Raw genomic sequence first — 19,279 nt, forward strand, 5'->3', positions numbered from 1 at the left:
CTGTCTCTTCTGACAACTGTAACAGTGAATACTTGACCCAGTCCCACTCAGGCATGCATAGTCAGGAGTGACCAATTTCAGCGGTTAGAAGTTATCAGAACATACATAAAAATGTACATATGGGACTAGATTCTAAATGTAAACAAGCAATGAATGCACCTCTAACTGTTAGTACTGCCGCTGTTTATTTTGACACCTCGGAAGGCATTGATATCAAATATGCTGTTAATCTTCGATCTGATTTAGCTGATAAAATATAGAATCATGTCATAGATAAAGAGTTATTTTATTAAATGATCTTTTACCGTGGGCGAGGGGTCCATTCAGTCACGTCGGATTTGTCCGCACATACACATGCCCAGTACAGTGCATATATCATGGTAGGAAAAAAGAAAAAGAAAAAAAAAAAGGTTGCGTTGTCTGTCGGGCTACCTGCGTTGCTGCGCCATACAAATAAAAACAATCACTCCCTGCACTGACGCGACTGTGGACCCCTCTCCCTCGGTAAAAGATCAAATAAAATAACTCTTTATCTATGTGATTTTATATTTTATCAGCTAAATCAGATCGAAGATTAACAATATATATTTAATATCATCAATGCCTTCCGAGGTGTCAAAATAAGCAGCGGCAGTACTAACAGTTAGAGGTGCATTCATTACTTGCTTACATTTAGAATCTAGTCCCATATGTGCATTTTTATGTATGTTCTGATAACTTCTAAGATAACCGCTGAAATCGTTTGCTCCTGACTATGCATGCCTGATTGGGACTGCATGGGTCAAGTATTCAGTGTTACTTACAGTTGTCAGAAGAGACAGAAGGTGCTAATCAATGCAAATGAAGATAGATTCTAGATCTCAGCTCACACAGGCAGGCTGTACGCTAGCGTAGCGCGCTGTGAACAAAGGACGCCTAGAATAGCCAATCATTGAATTGTCATTGTCATTGTCATTGTCAGCCGGCGGCCAGCTAGGATAGCATGCAGTAAACTATAGACCATACACGTACAGTATGTAGTGCACAGTACTTGTACATGATACGCATTAGAATTTCTCTTCTTCTGATTAAGTCTGCCTCCTTCAATTGACTGTGGATTCTTGCAAACTAACTGTAGTGTTAGACCCTATGCATTTTAGTCTACTGCGAATGAAAAACCACACCCTGCGACGTGATACCAATAAAATGTTAAGAAGCACTAATAAGATAATTTCAACTTGTTCTAACATTCTATAGATAGATCTTGTGTTGAAATATTTGAGCATTCAAAACTAAGTTATTAAAGTCGTTCAGTCCAGTCCAGTCCAGTCGTCTCGTTCGAATCTGCATGGCATAGGCATAGTAATAGCCACACACATAAAACACCCCGCACACGTACACATCTTAGGTAGACAACACAACATACACATTAACACACACATCTTGCGTAGACAACACAGAAAGTGCGAAAAGTGAGTACGATGAATTGAATGTCAAATTTCCATGAAATATTACATAATATTGGAAAAATATAGACACAAAATTTCCAGATCTAAAAGATCCTTAGAAAAAACATCATCACCACTTACCAGGGAAATTTACACTTGCACTTGATTCTCGATGATTTCCACAGATAACTGGCAACTTATGTTCTCCTTCAGACACCCAACGTTTGCAGAGATTTATGTTCTGCGCTCGCGCATGGTGCGCATGCGCGTGTGACGTTGTGTATCCCAGAATGCACTTCGGGCGCTCTGTTACAGTAACTTACCGTAACATTTGTCTGCGAAAAGAACAGCACTAATGCTTCCAGGAAATTACCGTGAACCGCCTAAAAATACGGCAAATTGCTGTAAAATCGCTCCTACAGCATTTTACCGTTAAAAATTACTGTAATTTTTACAGCAATTTTTTACAGTGTAGATGAACTCTTCAAGACGCACTTTGTCTTTGGCTTGCATTACTGCCAGTCTCTTCATCAGTTCTGGACCTTCATCCAGACAGCTGTTTTCGAGATTGATGTTGGAGTTTCCCGCGAATCACCGAGAGTGCGTGAACTAAGATCCAAATTATTCACACCATGATTTGCTTCAAATGCAAGAGAAATTTTGCAATACCAAAGTTGGTGCAACATTTAAGATTAAGTCATGGACTAAGTGAAGGAGGAAAAGAGGTGTTAATCTGTGGACAGGGAGCTTGTGCAAGAACATTTTATTCTTTTCGTGGATTTCGAGGGCATTTGCAGACTCACCTTAAATCTGGTTTGCCAGATAATCAAGAACAGTTTACTGAAAATGAGAAAGCTGGTGAATCATTCGAAGAGAGCTTTGCAGGAAACAGTAATGATAATGACGACAGTGATCAAGATCAGGATATAAATGCAGAAGATGACATTTTATCCGCTGAAGATTTGAATAGGCAGTGTGCAAAAGTAATTTCAAAATTTTCAGCAAACAGTGCAAACTCTGGAAAAGTTGTAAATGACATCGTGGAATCAACCAGTTTGATTGTAGGTGATGTAGTAAAAAGTGCATCAGCGGCAGTTAAGGCTACTTTCTTGAAACATAAACTGCCCATTGAGTCCGAAGCTTATAGAGAAATACAGACGCATTTTGCTATGCTTGAAAAGCCATTTGAAAATTTGAACTCAGAATATAAGCGGATGAAATATTGTGCAACACTTGGACTTGTTGAACCACAAGAAATAAAGTTAGGCATCCGGTATGAAAGTCGTCTAAATAAAAGAAGTAAGCAGTATGAACAGATTGCTATTGAAGATACCTTTGTTTATATACCCATTTTAGAATCTTTAAAGCAACTTTTGAGCAATGAAGATATATTGCATTTTGCTACTCATGACCATAGGAGCACTGATGGTGTAATGAGAGATTACTGTGATGGTGCACAATTTGAGAAAATCCCTCTTTTCCATGAAGATGAAAATGCCCTACAAATTCACTGTTTTTATGATGACTTTGAAACTGTAAACCCCATCGGTTCAAAAACAAAAATTCATAAGTTAGGTGCTTTTTATTTCATTTTGAAAAATCTGCCACCAAAGTATAATTCTATTCTTTCCAATATCAATCTTGTAGCTCTGTGGTATGCTGAAGATGAAGATGCCAAAAAAATATGGATTTAATGCTATTCTCAAGCATATTGTGAAAGACATTAACATTCTGTCAACAGTTGGCATTACTCTTCCTAATGGCATTGTGAAGAGGGGAACCATTACTCAAATTAGTGCTGATAATCTAGGTGCAAATGCCCTGTTTGGTTTTGTACAGAGCTTTTCTGCTAATTATTACTGTCGATTGTGTGTGACAAGCAAGGAAGAGGCGCAGAACACATTAAAAGAGGTGTTAATGGAAATGCGCACCAGGCAGACTTATGAGCAACATTTACAAGAAGCTGAAGCTCAAACTACACTGTCACATGTGTTTGGAGTTAAACAAAAAACTGTATTGAATGATTGTATTTACTTTCATATCTTGACAAATTTTTCACTTGATATAATGCATGATCTGTTGGAAGGCATAGTTCAGTATGAGCTGAAACTTGTACTAGAATATTTCATCTATGAAAGGCAACCACCACTCTTGACCCATGATGAACTGAATCAGAGAGTTGCCAGCCATTGCTTAAACCGTACAGATAACTAGAACAAACCATCCTACATTAAACTGAGAACAGCTGGCAATGATGTGGGTCAAAAGGCAATGCAGGCTTGGTGCTTGATAAGAAATCTTCCATTCATCATAGCTCATGACATTGAAGAAGGAAACGTCTACTGGGAACTGCTGCTAAGATTACTAGATTGTATGGATATTATTTTTGCTCCCCAATTAACAGCAGGCTTGATAGCCCAGTTGTCTGTTCTCACTGAAGAACATCACACACACTTTCAAAAAACATTTCCTGCCAATAGGTTGTTGCCAAAGCATCATTTCATGGTGCATTATGCTACATGTTTGAGAGAAGTTGGGCCACTCGTACATGTATGGTGTATGCGGTACGAAGCGAAACATCACTATTTTGGCCGTGTTGCAGAATCTGTACGTAATTACAAAAACATATGTAAATCACTTGCAAAGAAACATCAGACAGCACTAACGTTCCATCTTCAGTCAAACCATCCTTTGGAGTGTCTCGAGGTTGGGCCAGGTACTTCACTTTTATTGTCAGATTTAGATGAAAATATTAGACAGACTGTGCAAGAGAAACTCCAAGTAGAGGAACTCTCTTCTGAAGTCTTTGATGCCAATTGGGTTAAAGTGTATGGTACACATTATCAGTTGTCTCTTTTGGTCTGCCATGATGTCGATGAGCTTCCACTGTTTGGTCAAATAGAACATATCATTGTACACAACAATGACATTTTTTGGTACTTCTCTTGCTAGATACATTGCATTATAATTCACACTATCATGCCTTTACAGTAGAAATAAGTTTTCCACGTGGTCATGTTGTCAAGAATCAAAAGGAACTTGTTGACTACAAACCACTAGATTTAATGACAAATTTGTCAAACACAGACTCGAGGAAGTACGTGGCACCAAGGCATGTTCTTTTCAAGTAATTTAGACCTGTAGAGCCGATGTTATGTATGGTTTTGGTAAATGGTAACAAAATGTTCAAAAATAACTTCAATCAATAAGATATTGTGGACTCTTGTTAACCCTATGTAGCCCGGGCTATATTTATCTGTAGCCCCCCCCCCCCCCCCCAGATCTTGGCCGCCGATCATTAATTTAATCTTAAAGAATGCTAATTTTTGGTACATTTTTCCTTTTGAACATCTGACCAAGTGTGCACTGAAAAATTTTATATTTTTGTAATGTAATATATGTAATATTTTCCATCTTTTTTTCTTTCGGGAAAAGCAAATTTATGATGCATGTGCATGAAAGCCAAGGATTTCGAAATGCACAGATTGATTTGTTGTTGCTTATTTCCTGGAGGAAAAAGAGAAAGGAAAATGCATGTTTTGATGTACAAATAGCTTTTTGTTAACTTGAATGACAAATTTGTCAAACACAGACTCGAGGAAGTACGTGGCACCAAGGCATGTTCTTTTCAAGTAATTTAGACCTGTAGAGCCGATGTTATGTATGGTTTTTGTAAATGGTAACAAAATGTTCAAAAATAACTTCAATCAATAAGATATTGTGGACTCTTGTTAACCCTATGTAGCCCGGGCTATATTTATCTGTAGCCCCCCCCCCCCCCCCCCCCCGATCTTGGCCGCTGATCATTAATTTAATCTTAAAGAGTACTAATTTTTGGTACATTTTTCCTTTTGAACATCCTGACCAAGTGTGCACTGAAAAATCTTATAATATTTTTGTAATGTAATATATGTAATATTTTCCATCTTTTTTTCTTTCAGGAAAAGCAAATTTATGATGCATGTGCATGAAAGCCAAGGATTTGGAAATGCACAGATTGATTTGTTGTTGCTTATTTCCTGGAGGAAAAAGAGAAAGGAAAATGCATGTTTTGATGTACAAATAGCCTTTTGTTAACTTGAATGACAAATTTGTCAAACACAGACTCGAGGAAGTACGTGGCACCAAGGCATGTTCTTTTCAAGTAATTTAGACCTGTAGAGCCGATGTTATGTATGGTTTTGGTAAATGGTAACAAAATGTGCAAAAATATCTTCAATCAATAAGATATTGTGGACTCTTGTTAACCCTATGTAGCCCGGGCTATATTTATCTGTAGCCCCCCCTCCAGATCTTGGCCGCCGATCATTAATTTAATCTTAAAGAGTACTAATTTTTGGTACATTTTTCCTTTTGAACATCCTGACCAAGTGTGCACTGAAAAATCTTATAATATTTTTGTAATGTAATATATGTAATATTTTCCATCTTTTTTTTCTTTCGGGAAAAGCAAATTTATGATGCATGTGCATGAAAGCCAAGGATTTGGAAATGCACAGATTGATTTGTTGTTGCTTATTTCCTGGAGGAAAAAGAGAAAGGAAAATGCATGTTTTGATGTACAAATAGCTTTTTGTTAACTTGGTTGAGGAAAAAAAAATGAGAAAGAGACTCAAGACAACCAAGTACCTACATGGGTATTTCTTTTCATATGGGTACCAGGAGTAATTGTGTGATATCATGTGATGTCATGTTCATGTTACACATGAAACATTTAGGGGCTAATTGTGAATGAACATGTTACCAAAGAAATATGCGAGTGTTTGTGAGTGTAATGATTATTGGCTTTTATCTTAGGTATAACACAGTACAAAACAGCTTAGTTTCATTACGTATTAACCAATTTGAGGTCATACTTTGGTACCCATATAAATAGAAATACCCACATGCATATTTTTTGCCTTTAACTACTTTAGTATACAGGGTGGCTCCCAAATTGGGCAAAACTTTGTACATTTTAACATTTTCTTCTCTTGATCCAGATGTAGAATACAAGTTGTATTCTTTAGGTGTAAGGTGTGTATTGTTCATCATGATAATTCCTTTTTCCAGTTTCTTGAATAAACAAGAACCAAGTTTTGTTTGTCAAGATAATTTGGTTTGTTCCTTTTCCCTTCTCTATGTGTAATGTGCAATGAATTTTTGTGTTTGATTCTAATGCATTGATAGAGTGAGTTGGATTGAATTGTTGGTGCTAAATCGTTGGTTTTTGTTTTAACAACAATTTGGGGTTGAATTCTGCATATCACTGTTGTTAAAATAATGGTGTTAAATTTTATCACCGAAAATAGAATTGAATTGCAACACCAAAGATTGGTGTTGGAATCTTTCTTTTTTTTTTTTCTTTTTAACACCAAAAATAGAATTGAATTGCAACACCAAAAATTGGTGTTGGAATCTTGTTTTTTACACCAAAAACAGAATTAAATTGCAACACCAAACATTGGTGTTGGATTTTTTTTTAACACCAAAAACAGAATTAAATTGCAACACCAAAGATAGGTGTTGGACTCTTCTTTAACACCAAAAACAGAATTGAATTGCAACACCAAGAGTAGGATTGAATTGTTTAATTCCAGAACTTGGTGTTAAATAACACCAACCGGTGTTTTCCGATATAGATACCGGGAAAGTGTTAAAATCAACACCCATGGTGTTGGATTTAACACCATTGTTTTTGCAGTGTACAACCTTTCAGCACCATTTTGACGAAGAGTGCTCACAATCTAAGAATGTTTTTGGTACTAGTACGTAAAAATGATGAAAAATAATTGGTATGGCTTTTGCCCATATACCATGACCTTTCCCTAGTGAAAAAAAAAACACACAACCTTACACCCTGTAGGTGCATACACTGTTTTGATAACAGAATGGGATATAGCTAAATGAAGAAAGATAACTGCCAATTTAATAAATAAGTGAATCGCAATAGAGACGGTGCATATTCTCGTGTATTGACGTGCTGTTCGTTGTATTTTAGTTGCAACAAACGAAATACACACTGCATTTTCAAACTTCTCGATAGGATTAACCACACTAATGATATCCGATTACAGAAAGCAGTCACTGTTTACCTGGGTTTGGTTTAAATGAATCACTGCTACGTCGAGTTGTTGGGTTGTTTTTCTTTCTTTCTGTCAGTCTTTCTGTCTGTCTTTCTTTCTTTCTTAGATTTATTGCAATTGTGACGATTCACAAATTGCCCATCATCGACGTAAATAATACACAGGGAAAATAAATAGTGGATATTTATGACACCTGTCAAGCAATCGGGAATGTCGTTGGTTCAAGTCCAACCTGAATCTGCATGCCCATTGCATGATTTCTATCATGGCTACTACTAAAACACTGACCGATCAGTGTTTATTGACGTCGATGAAGGGCCAATTATCGATCAGTTGCATAAAGAAACAACTTTTATTACTGCTTTTTATGAAAACAGTGTAGTTATGGAACCGGTTTCTGTATAGGCAATAAGAATGTCACAAGAAGTGTACAGTACTGCACAGTACAGTACAAGGTGTACTATAATAACGCTACAGAAGGATGGGGGGGGGGGGATTGGCACGCCCTAGCCCCGTCGAGTGCATCTGACTGCATTCTGTATATTAGCGCACGCACGTCATGATCGCGGCAACATCTGGGCTTAGGTGCACGTAAATCAGATTACGCGCATGAGATTATCATATCGCCCTGCATGCACAAACCGTCACAGAAAACATATTCCATCCGCCGTGCACAGCATCCGACGGGGCATGTATATGCCCTGCATGGCATACGTCGCATTGCAATCGTGCACAATTTTCAAGACATCTGTATTTCTACATCCTTGTAGAATATAATCATTTTGAGGAGTCAATTTCACTCTCCGAAAGGACAAAACGGAAGTTAATAGCACGACCCATTCAAATAATACATCAAAACGTACTTCATCGTTATATCCACAAAAATCTATAATACATTCTAATTTAATGATATCGCTGATATATAGTAGGTATTTTTAAGTAAACGTATGTCTTCTTTCTTTAAGTACTTGTCCATGTAAATATATCATATAGTGCCTTCTATGTACGACATTGTATTCATAGGAAATAAAATGAAATAAAGCATACAATGTATAAGGGGGAATCAAATGAAGAGGGCCTGCATAGAGTCAAACGGATAATTTCACTGAATTCTGTGTTATTATTGCGAGATTAGTCAGGATGATGAGCACGAAAACGAAATCTCTAATCATCTATCAATTTCGCGGGGTATGCAGCTACTAGCTTTGCCTTGGCATTACTCCAGACGTACACTGTATCTACAGAGTATACCTTGATGAAGCTAAACAAAGCGATGACAAAGTGATGACGGGTTATCCTCTTTTAATTTCATCCTTCTTCTTTTTTTTTAAAAACTTTTGAGAACAGTGCCAATGGGCAAGAACATCACTATCGTGTCGCACAGATCGACTTTTCGTATCGGAAGAATCAGAACCAGGTTTTCACATAGAAAAAATATCAATGAGTTGGTGTCATCACAAACTAGTATATAACCCTGACTATAACGTATTGAAATCAGCTATATAATGCAAGGTGAATACAAAAACTAAGAGTTAAACTATTAGAGAGATCAGTGACGCCGTATACCAATTGATTTTTCTCAACGTTAGAAACTGCGAAGAATTTTGAGGATAAATAGTCTTCTTTTCATGCGCACACACAGACACACACACATACATATGCACACAAACGCACACCCATATCTATGTATGAATGTATGCATTATATAATAATGCAGTTTTATCTCTCTTTCTCTCTCAAAGTTACCTTCTTCAATTACACGCACATGAATACATGTACCAGAGACGCCAAAGAAACGGGGCAAAGAGGCGCCATGCTCAGCGGCTGCCCCGCCCCCCCCCCCCCCACACACCCACTTTCATAGTGTCAGCAAAACGTCATCGTAATGTGTGAGTATACGAACACTGTTCTATGTGTTTCCTTTAAGCCAGAAAGCAAAGCGTCTTTTGTGTACTCGTATACTAAATGCTGGACGCGTGCAGCGTCAGAATGGCATTTTTGTGCGACTGAACCGAGTCATTGCTATCTGCACTGAGTCATTTTGAAGAGTTTCCTTTCCCCGAGGACAACGAACAACACATACACTTACACACACATCTACACACACTAACGCTTATCCTACAATGATATTACCCGACCATTGTTGGTAGTATTAGTCACAAAGTCCGTCGGTCTTATGTACTGCATAATGATACAGTCAGCTCCAGCAGGAAAATAGCAAAACAACAACAACAAAACGTGTCCATTGATCAGCAACGCCACTTCCATAATCATTTACCCATATACTACCTTTGTATAACCGCGGGTTTCAGTATTATGAACAGAACGTTTTTTAAAACATGTCTTGGAACATTTTTGTCCCTCCCCATCTCCCTCCCTACTTTATCTTTTTTGTTTTTGTTCTTCTCCATTCTTTCTCTCTCTTTCTCTCTTGCTCACTCACGCTGTCTATCCAGCTCTTCCTCTCGATCTCTGCTTCGACATCAATTTGAGACACATTTTCGTCAACACTACCTGTTAATAATCAATTTTCATCTGTACATCCACTTTTCCGCACAAGACTTTTTTTCCCCCTGCCGGAGCACTGCGTTTCACGCATCAACGGGAAGGGAATCACAACGAGAGTCCCTTTATTTAGCCTACGAGCACAATCTGGAAAACGTCACCGCGAACTAATGCGAAATGCACGCCGTGCAGGGGGAGAATTGAAAAATAGCTGGCCTTAAAAGCATTGCTATGGTGCGTTCTTCTTTCAGCATGGCACGAGATTCCATCTCCACACGCATCTCGGCTTGTCATAACTCCCAAATTCACTCTCGTCCCCCCTAAATGCATTTCGCTCACGTTTAAACTGATGTACCCATATACGCAGCGACTAAACTGTCGTGCAGGATGCGTTTGTGTACACTCATAATAGCCATAAATTGTTTCGGCCGGAGAGGGGCTCGGCGTTGGCGAAGTCAGAAAAGGCACGTTGCTTTGCTTTGCTTTTTATCTCTGATGACAAGTCGCAGAATGCGCAGGGCAAAACAAAATAATTCTCCAACAACGATGCTCGATCGAGCATTCATGTCGATTTGTGTTAAGGGATAACAGGGCCACCTTACAGAAAACTGACTCGTTATACCCAATACCATTGCTCCCTTCAATTGCCCTTAGCATAGTTTATTATGACGAAGTTAATTCAATGTTATGGCGGTATAGTTTGTATAGTTTTTCTACACATGAAAAACTATGTTTGACGGACTACAGTCTGGCTAAAATCAAAACCCACGGAGTTTCTCGAATTCTTCTTTTAAGTAGGGAGAGCGAGCGAAGGTGGGCAGCCCTAAGTAATGCCGGGGCGACCACTTTCGTTTCGCCTATTCAGACGTGTAGTGCCTTCTTCGACGACCGCGTTGTTTGGATACATCCTAATCAAAGTAGAGCCACTCGTACAGACCCACGTACTCGTAACGGTGCCTGATAAATAGAGAGACCGTTTGGATTGCGTTACCAATCGAGAGTAAGCGCTCAGTCCGACGCTAGACGAGCCTCTCCAAACCGCCCAATGGTTTCCGGCTCGGAAGGGAGAAAAAAAAAGGAAGGAAAAAGGAAAGGCAGCAGACTGCACCTGACGTAAAACTCAATGCCGACACGTTGATATCCGACTACACATGGCGACAACAGGAATCCGCGCAGCTCTAACTTAACATTATTCTTCGAAAGAAAAAAATATGTTTATTCTTGTCCAATTCCCGTCGCAATACCTTGTCTGTCGTCGCACAAAGAACACTGTCCCTTAAAAGCAACTCTCCCTGAAAAAATGTTACGATTAAGAACACACTGTTCATTTTCTGTCCCCTCTCTACACTTTTATCCATAGACCTGTTTTTTTCACATCACTTCGTCATCTAAGTTTCTGTGCTGAGCTTTCCTTTATATCATTGCAGAAGAGAGAGAAATGGATCAGGTTTTCTCCTCTGCTTTTGTGCAGCCACTATACGTACTACAGTTATCGTCGGAAACAGTATCTCAGCGACGAGGGCATGAGGGCGTTGCCATGGTTACGGTGGTGGGAGCACATCCGATCTTTGGCATCTGCTGTTTGCTAACGGACCGCGATGTTATTGCCGTCATTTTTTTTCCTTTCATAACTCGACTTGCTGTGTACAGATTCTGATGATTGACGTCCTAAAACTTATGGGCGCAGATCATACAAAAGATGGGATAATGATTTTACCGAAATTATGCCTTCCTTTTCATAGATACCTGTCATGTCTATGTATACATTCATAATCATATACATTCATAACAGACATGGATGTGCACGGACAAGTGAACATCGAGTTATATCTGAAATTTGATCATCGGTTTTCTAAGATATTTGCTTACCAAAAAAATTAAATTATGCTAATCCTAATTGCACATACATTTGATGGAACACGTTAATAGTGATCGTCAACAAATTTTGCATTATACTGTATCTGATTCAGAATTAGAGGCTCTCACTTTCTTAGGAATTGTCTTATTAATGACGTAAACTCTACAACATCATGCATCATGCAGTTTCAAACCTATAAAGCAAACGTAGAGCTTGTGGTGCAGCGAAATGCTAAATACCTCAATATGTCCGATAAATGGAAACACTGAATAATAACACTCAATAAGAAACTGGATGCAAAAAAAACCAAACAAACAAACACGGTAATAAGCGGTTGCCCGTTGCAGCTTATTTACAAAAATCTCCTGCGACGACCTGTTTAGACATTATTCAGTCAAATATTATGTTAACATTCTGTTTGTGTGTGAGGTTGTTTATGTTCGTGCTGCATGGGGCTTCACTCTTGATTTATATCAATGTTCATTCAGGACGCCAAATTCGTGTATGGGTCTTTTCACACTGTAGCAATAGTGATGACTCCTGTCTGATGTGAAAAGAAAAATACGGTGGTAAACTGTTCTGCTTGATAGGGATGGTATTGTTTTGGTTGAGATGGAGCTTTAGGTTTCCAAATTTTTTGTGAGATAATGATACATCTCTCACATGTCTTATGAAATGTGGAAGAGTATGCAATTCTAAAATGGATTCAAAGTTTATTTGATAAAAATTGGTTATGAAATGACTGAGATATCAAAAACAAAGGGATCCTAATAAAAGGTGAGACCAATCTTTTATCGACATCGTTTACTTTACTTTGTTTTTCGATATCTCAGCCATTTCAAAAGCGATTTTTATCAAATAAACTTTGAATTCCTCTTAGAATTGTATGCTTTGTAACATTTCATAAGTGGTTTCTTAGTATCTGGCAAAAAGTTAAAAGCTCAATCGCCATCTCAACCGATAGAGCCTACTATACTATCCCTATAACATCAAACCCCTACATCTATATCAGTGTGAATACTTCAGTCCCCTTCGTGGTTCTCTCTCGTCTTTTCCCCACAGTAACACCACTGACATAATGTTTGTACTATAGTGGTTCTGATTGTTTCTCTTATTATAATGCAAATCATGTAAATTGCATACCTTAATTACGCATTTTTTTTTACCAGTGGAGCTCTACGATATGAAATAGAAAGAAGTATTTACTCGGTACAATCACAATCACAATGAATAAGGGGGAAATATCAACAACAACAACAACAATGTCACACACACACACACACACACACACAACGACGGTGCTTAAACATGTTGGTTTGCATATTTATAATCTAAACAGCATTCAGCTTTTCTACGATCTGGACAGCGGAATCTAAAATGGAAGCCCGGGAATGCGATGCCATCCAAGGGGGGAGGGGTGAGTATTGAGTACTCGCAGTGACGTCATACTGACCTGTCATTCAATGTAAACATTGATGTAGGCCTTGAGCAATTGTCTTTCATAACGCACGCGATATATTTCCCCCCTCTCCTATAACTGCATGCCTGCTTGCTGGACGAAGGATGAACCACTGGGGGCTTGGGTTGAAGCTGGCTCGCTGCGCCTGGGTCATAAAACCGGAGCGTGCACCAATGGAGGCAGTTGGGGTGAATTTTTAATTTCAGCGCGGCGAACAAGCTCTGGCAGTTATTATCGCCCGCATGCTGACACACGCTGTCAGCTGCGGTTCATTAAATATGACTATCATATCATGCACCGCGCGTGGGAGAGTGTATCACAAGTCCGCCATTACCTACAAAGAGGATGGAATTTCAGCTCATCGCGTACGGCGTGTGATGGTGCCTTGCGACCAAAATGCAGCGAACGGTTCTCTTTCGTGTGGCCTTGGAACACGCCAACGCGTCACCCTGTTTTTGGCGAGAAAAAAACTAGGGTGTAGCGAGAAGGTCGCGCCTTTGACATTTCAACGTGAGCACTCAACCTCCTTCAAAATGTCTCCCTTTCTACCCAAGTTTCAGCTGCAAACGGCATCTGGCACAAGAAAAGAACGGTTATGACTTTTTTATCTTTTTTTGATTGCGCTTCCGTCTGCCTTGAGGATTTGAATTACTTCTCTGCAATTTTTCAGATCAAACTTTCTCCAAAATTAGCAATGGATGCCAAGTGTCTTATGACTATAGATACCAAGCTGTCATCTGTATGATTGACGACAGGAATACATCCTTTTCTTAGAACATGCGTTTCTTTCGTTTTGGTTCACATGAAAAAAAAAAAATATATATATATATGTATATATATATATATATATATATATATAAATGTATATAAATGATTTTTAAAAAAGGGTCCAATTTGTCTTTCATACTGTTTGTCATTCTCACAGACTGAGGTTTCAGCTTCACGTAAGTGCTATAGCACCTCAAAAACGAACAAGGAAAAGTAGAAATTACGCGGTGCGTAATATATGTCCCCGCCGGAAGTAGCATTTTGTAACAAAATGTTCAATATAGGTAAAAAATCAAGGTCAAAGGTCAAAGAAGTCAAAGGTCAAAATTCTGTGTAGAAGTTTTGAAGTCCTCACCTAGTGCCATCACATAAAGCAAATGGAATCGAAATTGGGTTAGAAATGGCGAAGGAGAAGCATTTTGTAGCCAATGTACAATATAGGTCAAAAATCAAGGTCAAAGGTCAAAGAAGACAAAGGTCAAAATTCTGTGTAGAAGTTTTGAAACCCTCATCTAGTGCTATCACATAAAGCAAACGGAATCGAAATCGGGTTAGAAATGGCGAAGGAGTAGCATTTTGTAGCAAAATGCACAATATAGGACAAAAATCAAGGTCAAAGGTCAAAGAAGTCAAAGGTCAAAATTCTGTGTAGAAGTTTTGAAGCCCTCAACTAGTGCCATCATATAAAGCAAACGGAATCGAAATCGGGTTAGAAATGTCGAAGGAGTAGCATTTTGTAGCAAAATGTACAATATAGGTCAAAAATCAAGGTCAAAGGTCAAAGAAGTCAAAGGTCAAAATTCTGTGTAGAAGTTTTGAAGCCCTCACCTAGTGCCATCACATAAAGCAAACGGAATCGAAATCGGGTTAGAAATGGCGAAGGAGTAGCATTTTGTAGCAAAATGTACAATATAGGTAAAAGGACAAGGTCAAAGGTCAAAGAAGTCAAAGGTCAAAATTCTGTGTAGAAGTTTTGAAGCCCTCACCTAGTGCCATCACACAAAGCAAACGGAATCGAAATCGGGTTAGAAATGGCGAAGGAGTAGCATTTTGTAGCAAAATGTACAATATAGGTCAAAGGTCAAGGTCAAAGGTCACAACTGAAATTCTGTGTAGAAGTTTTAAAGCTCCCATGTAGTGCTATCATATAAAGCAAACAGAATCAAAATTGGCTGATAAATGACAGAGAAGTAGCAAATTGAACATTTTGATCACACACGGACGCACACACGGACGGACGCACGGACGGACGGACGCACGGACGCACGGACGCACAGACGCACACACGTACGGAGCCCGTTTCATAGTCCCCTGCTCGAACTCGTTCGGCGGGGACAACAAACATAATTCTATAGCAAAAGCGATTTGCAATTCCCGCTGATGTGTCTACCTTGAAAATAAGTGCGCGCAAATAAGATGTCGATAGTATTATTAAACTTGTGATGTGCTGAGAACATTAATTTGTCAATTCACCATATTTTATTTTTAATGAACAAATGCGCAATGAAGATAATAAATATATGTAGTGACAATGAATGAATGAATGAATGAATGAATGAATGAATGAATGAATGAATGAATTGGTATGACAATCATACCTCATTGCCTTATTCCTATTAATCCTATTTCCTCCCCCCCCCCCCACACACACATATATATATTTGGGGTTTTATGCTTGTTTATTTTGTAGGGGAGGGTATGAATAGGAAAGCAAAAGTAATGTTAGGTGCCGTCTCTGCTGATATACGAGGATGTGCAGAAATTTATGATGAGCCATCCAGGACTTCATGTACGATGTACGAGAGCATTCAAATACAGTAAGGAAAACTCTAGTACTGCAGTTACATATTGTCTACTGTTCGTTTATATGGTTTATTATAGAGGACATTTCCCTAACGGGCACAATTATACAGCATTGCTTGAAAGAAGCAACCGGTAAATCCCGCTGAATGAATTCAACTCCATACTACACCGTATGTCCACCCCCCCCCCCCAAAAAAAAAAAAAAAGTACAACGGGACCCTCCCCGCAATGATAACTTTAAAAATAGTAAATCAATCCAAATACAATTTCTGGGTACGAAAATATAACTCATTGCCCACATCTTGCAGAAAAAACCCATTCGATTTGCTTCAGTGGTCAAAGAGAAATGAGGAATTTTGTAGAGCATGTCAGGAATCTCTTCCCTCCAAGTTCTGTCTATTGTGTTCACACACACAAGAGCATCGAAGTGCTAAACTTGGAAGAATCAGACTCGTGACATGCTTTACTACAATCCACATTTCTCTGTGAGCGATTAACCAAAGTGAATGGGGTTTTCTGCAAAATAGAGCTAAGATGTAATATTTTAAGACCCTGAAGTAGCATTAAGACAGTTTAATCATACTGAGTGTTATTAATGCGACAGTTTAATCATATTGGGTGTTATGAATTCGAAAATCTGATTGTATTTTTTTTTGACATACTGTACTGTAAAATGACGGGATGAAACAACGCAAGCGCGGACTGTGACGATATTGACGTGTGAGGATGGCGTCACTGTGTAAGCGGCTTCTAGCTATAGATAATCTCTCTTGAGTCATCTTTAAGTTGTCGAAATGGGGTCAAGGGTGTGAGATCCCAAAATAAGCCCTCCTCCGTCAATTGGAAATGCTCAGCAACCTGGTGGAACTTTGCGAGCACGACTCTCGAACTTATGATGGTATATTCCAAATGTATGCAATTCATATACACTCTCTATCAGTTCCTATAAAAAAAAAATGCACAAAGCAGCGGCATATCACTCTTTCAGATGCATGAAAAATATAACTTTGCGACTTTACCGCGTCGTGCACAACGCTTGTATAGGATGCCCGTAAACATTATAGCAACATCTTTTGCTCATGCTGAAACATGCGTAATGTTACCATAATGATTATAGTGTCGCACATAAGTACAGTATTATAGCCTTTTAGCATCTATGTCAAATGAGACATTGAGCAATTATGGTGTTCACTGCTTCTATTTCTCATCGTTCTACCCACAACTGTCTAACTTTATTTCCTAGGGCTTATTTTTGTTTCTTTTTGTCTTATTTTATTATTTCAATCGACACCAAAAACCACTGACTGCGAAGTGTAGCGGACGATTCAGATGCAGTCTTCACGCAGCCAGAGCTGTCCCGTGCGCCCGACTATCAGTGTCGGCGCTGTGTCCTGGAATGTGCGAGATCGGCACGTTCGCCAGACTGAGCTGCTTGTCATTTACGCCAGCATTTGTCAAAGTAAAGCCATTAGGAGGAAGATTTATGCTCCGCTCATAGGCGAGCCGCGCGCGCCCAACCCGAAAGCGAGCGCCGTACCGTCCAAAATCGATGCGCGAACAGGAAAAAAAAAAAGAAGAGGAAACACGGGGTGCAGTTTTTTTCTCCTTCTGTCTTTCCGCTTTTTTTTTGGGGGGGGGGGGGGGGGGCAAGTGTGATCAGAATCTTTCAAACAGCTGCGATTTCGCAAAACAGGGGAAGAGACGGCCGTTTGAACTGGTGATCTTCTAATGTTGATATATTCCATCTTACTCACTGAAAGGAACGAATTGGATTGAGTTTTTTTTTAATTATTTTCACTCAAGTAACAAAGCGCTTCATTTTCAAAATATTGATACGAGTTCAGATCACATTCACTTCCATCATTGTGTAGGTCTACTTTGCAAACCATTTCATGAGGCAGATGTAAAAAAAAAAAAAAAATCTCATTATGTAACGAGATGGAAGGGGCTGGTGGAATACGACGTTACATTTTCCACTCAATCATTTCAATTTGTTTCTAGTACACAGTGTGATCATGTGATCCTCAATGGTCACGTCTTTCATGACAATCATCACCTTTTCTAAGGATGAAACACGCTATGGTGAAAGGCTTTAATATTCCAGTGGAACTTTCCCAGTGGTACTATATTCATCTTATTGAGCCATTCTGAGATCATAACAGAGGTATTGTGACGTCAGTGTATGCGCGCGGTATGAAGCGCATCGGAACGATGCGCAGTATTACATGTTGTGCGCATAGTTCATTGTCATTACAGAGGTATTGTGACGTCAAGTAATTATGAGGTCACAAAGACATGCGTGCGGTATAAAGTGCATCGGAGCGACGCGCAGAGTAAACGTTTTATGCACATAGTTCACGTGTACTTTTTCGAGCACTTACTTCTCTGTTCAAGCATGGAATATTTTTTTTTTCTTTTCATTCAAAATGGTCTTGCTTGTTTGTTTGTTTTATATAACGTATAAAAAAGAAATACACACCACATGAATTCCGTGTGGGCAAAAGCAATGCTCGTCTAATAACCTGTGTCACCAAATGCCTGGAACCATGCATGGTTTTCTATGTGATAGGTAAGAGCAGCATCTGCATGCTCATTAATATTTTCGTAAAAGCCCTGACGACCGATTCCAATATCCTGTGTCCTCGATGACTTCTCTTGATTAGAATTCGTATCAACATCTAAAATTCAAGATATCTAATTCAAATATATATATATATGTATATATATACAGCTGTATGTGTGTGTGTGTGTGTATGGATCCATTCAGTTCGTTCTTTTTCTCTTTTTCTGTGTCTGCTTGTCTCCACCAATCAAAAATCTTCCTTGCCTTCTTTGATGCCATCTACAGTAAAGTCAGCGAAAGTATAACAAAATACGTATAATAGTATGCACTTTGATGTTACCTGCTGCACCAGCTCATAACATAGCCAGACAATATTTCCATGCCATTACAATTCTACGCCGCTTCTTGCTATACTCTCAGTCTTTGAACATTTTGCAAATAGCAATGGACTGCCACAATATCATACTATCTGAGGATTATAGTTTTATAAAACCTGTTCGACTATCGTTGAGTTTGTGCAACAGTCAAAGCAGGGTGCAATACTTAAGACGCTTTGTCAGTGTTTGTGTTGCCTGTTTCAGCTGACTTTGCTGCCGATAGTGCCACATAAGGTGATAGATTTGCCGAGAGATTTCGGGCCGGAGCTTTAGTGGGAGCTGGAAAAAAAATGGTCAAAATTTTCTCGATACATATCGTTTGGATCAAACTGTTCCTGACTTTATGATGTGCAGACCCGTTCCTATCAGCAGAAGTCAACGTGTAGTGGTGGTTGGGCAACGCTGTTTTTTTTATTATTATTATTATTATAATTTAAAAAAAGTCTCCAGAATT

At 38.9% G+C, this 19,279-nt stretch overlaps 1 protein-coding gene across 1 annotated transcript in view; it reads right to left on the minus strand.

The window, feature by feature from the left end:
- LOC139730076 (uncharacterized) overlaps nt 1-19,279 on the minus strand; it is a 177,954-nt gene that overhangs the window by 140,661 nt on the left and 18,014 nt on the right. The gene's annotated exons all lie outside the window — the stretch shown is intronic.

This window comes from Diadema antillarum, unplaced genomic scaffold (genome assembly GCF_040938485.1).
Source record: "Diadema antillarum isolate AM-2024a unplaced genomic scaffold, OU_Dant_1.0 seq00000290_RagTag, whole genome shotgun sequence".
NCBI lineage: Eukaryota > Metazoa > Echinodermata > Echinoidea > Diadematoida > Diadematidae > Diadema > Diadema antillarum.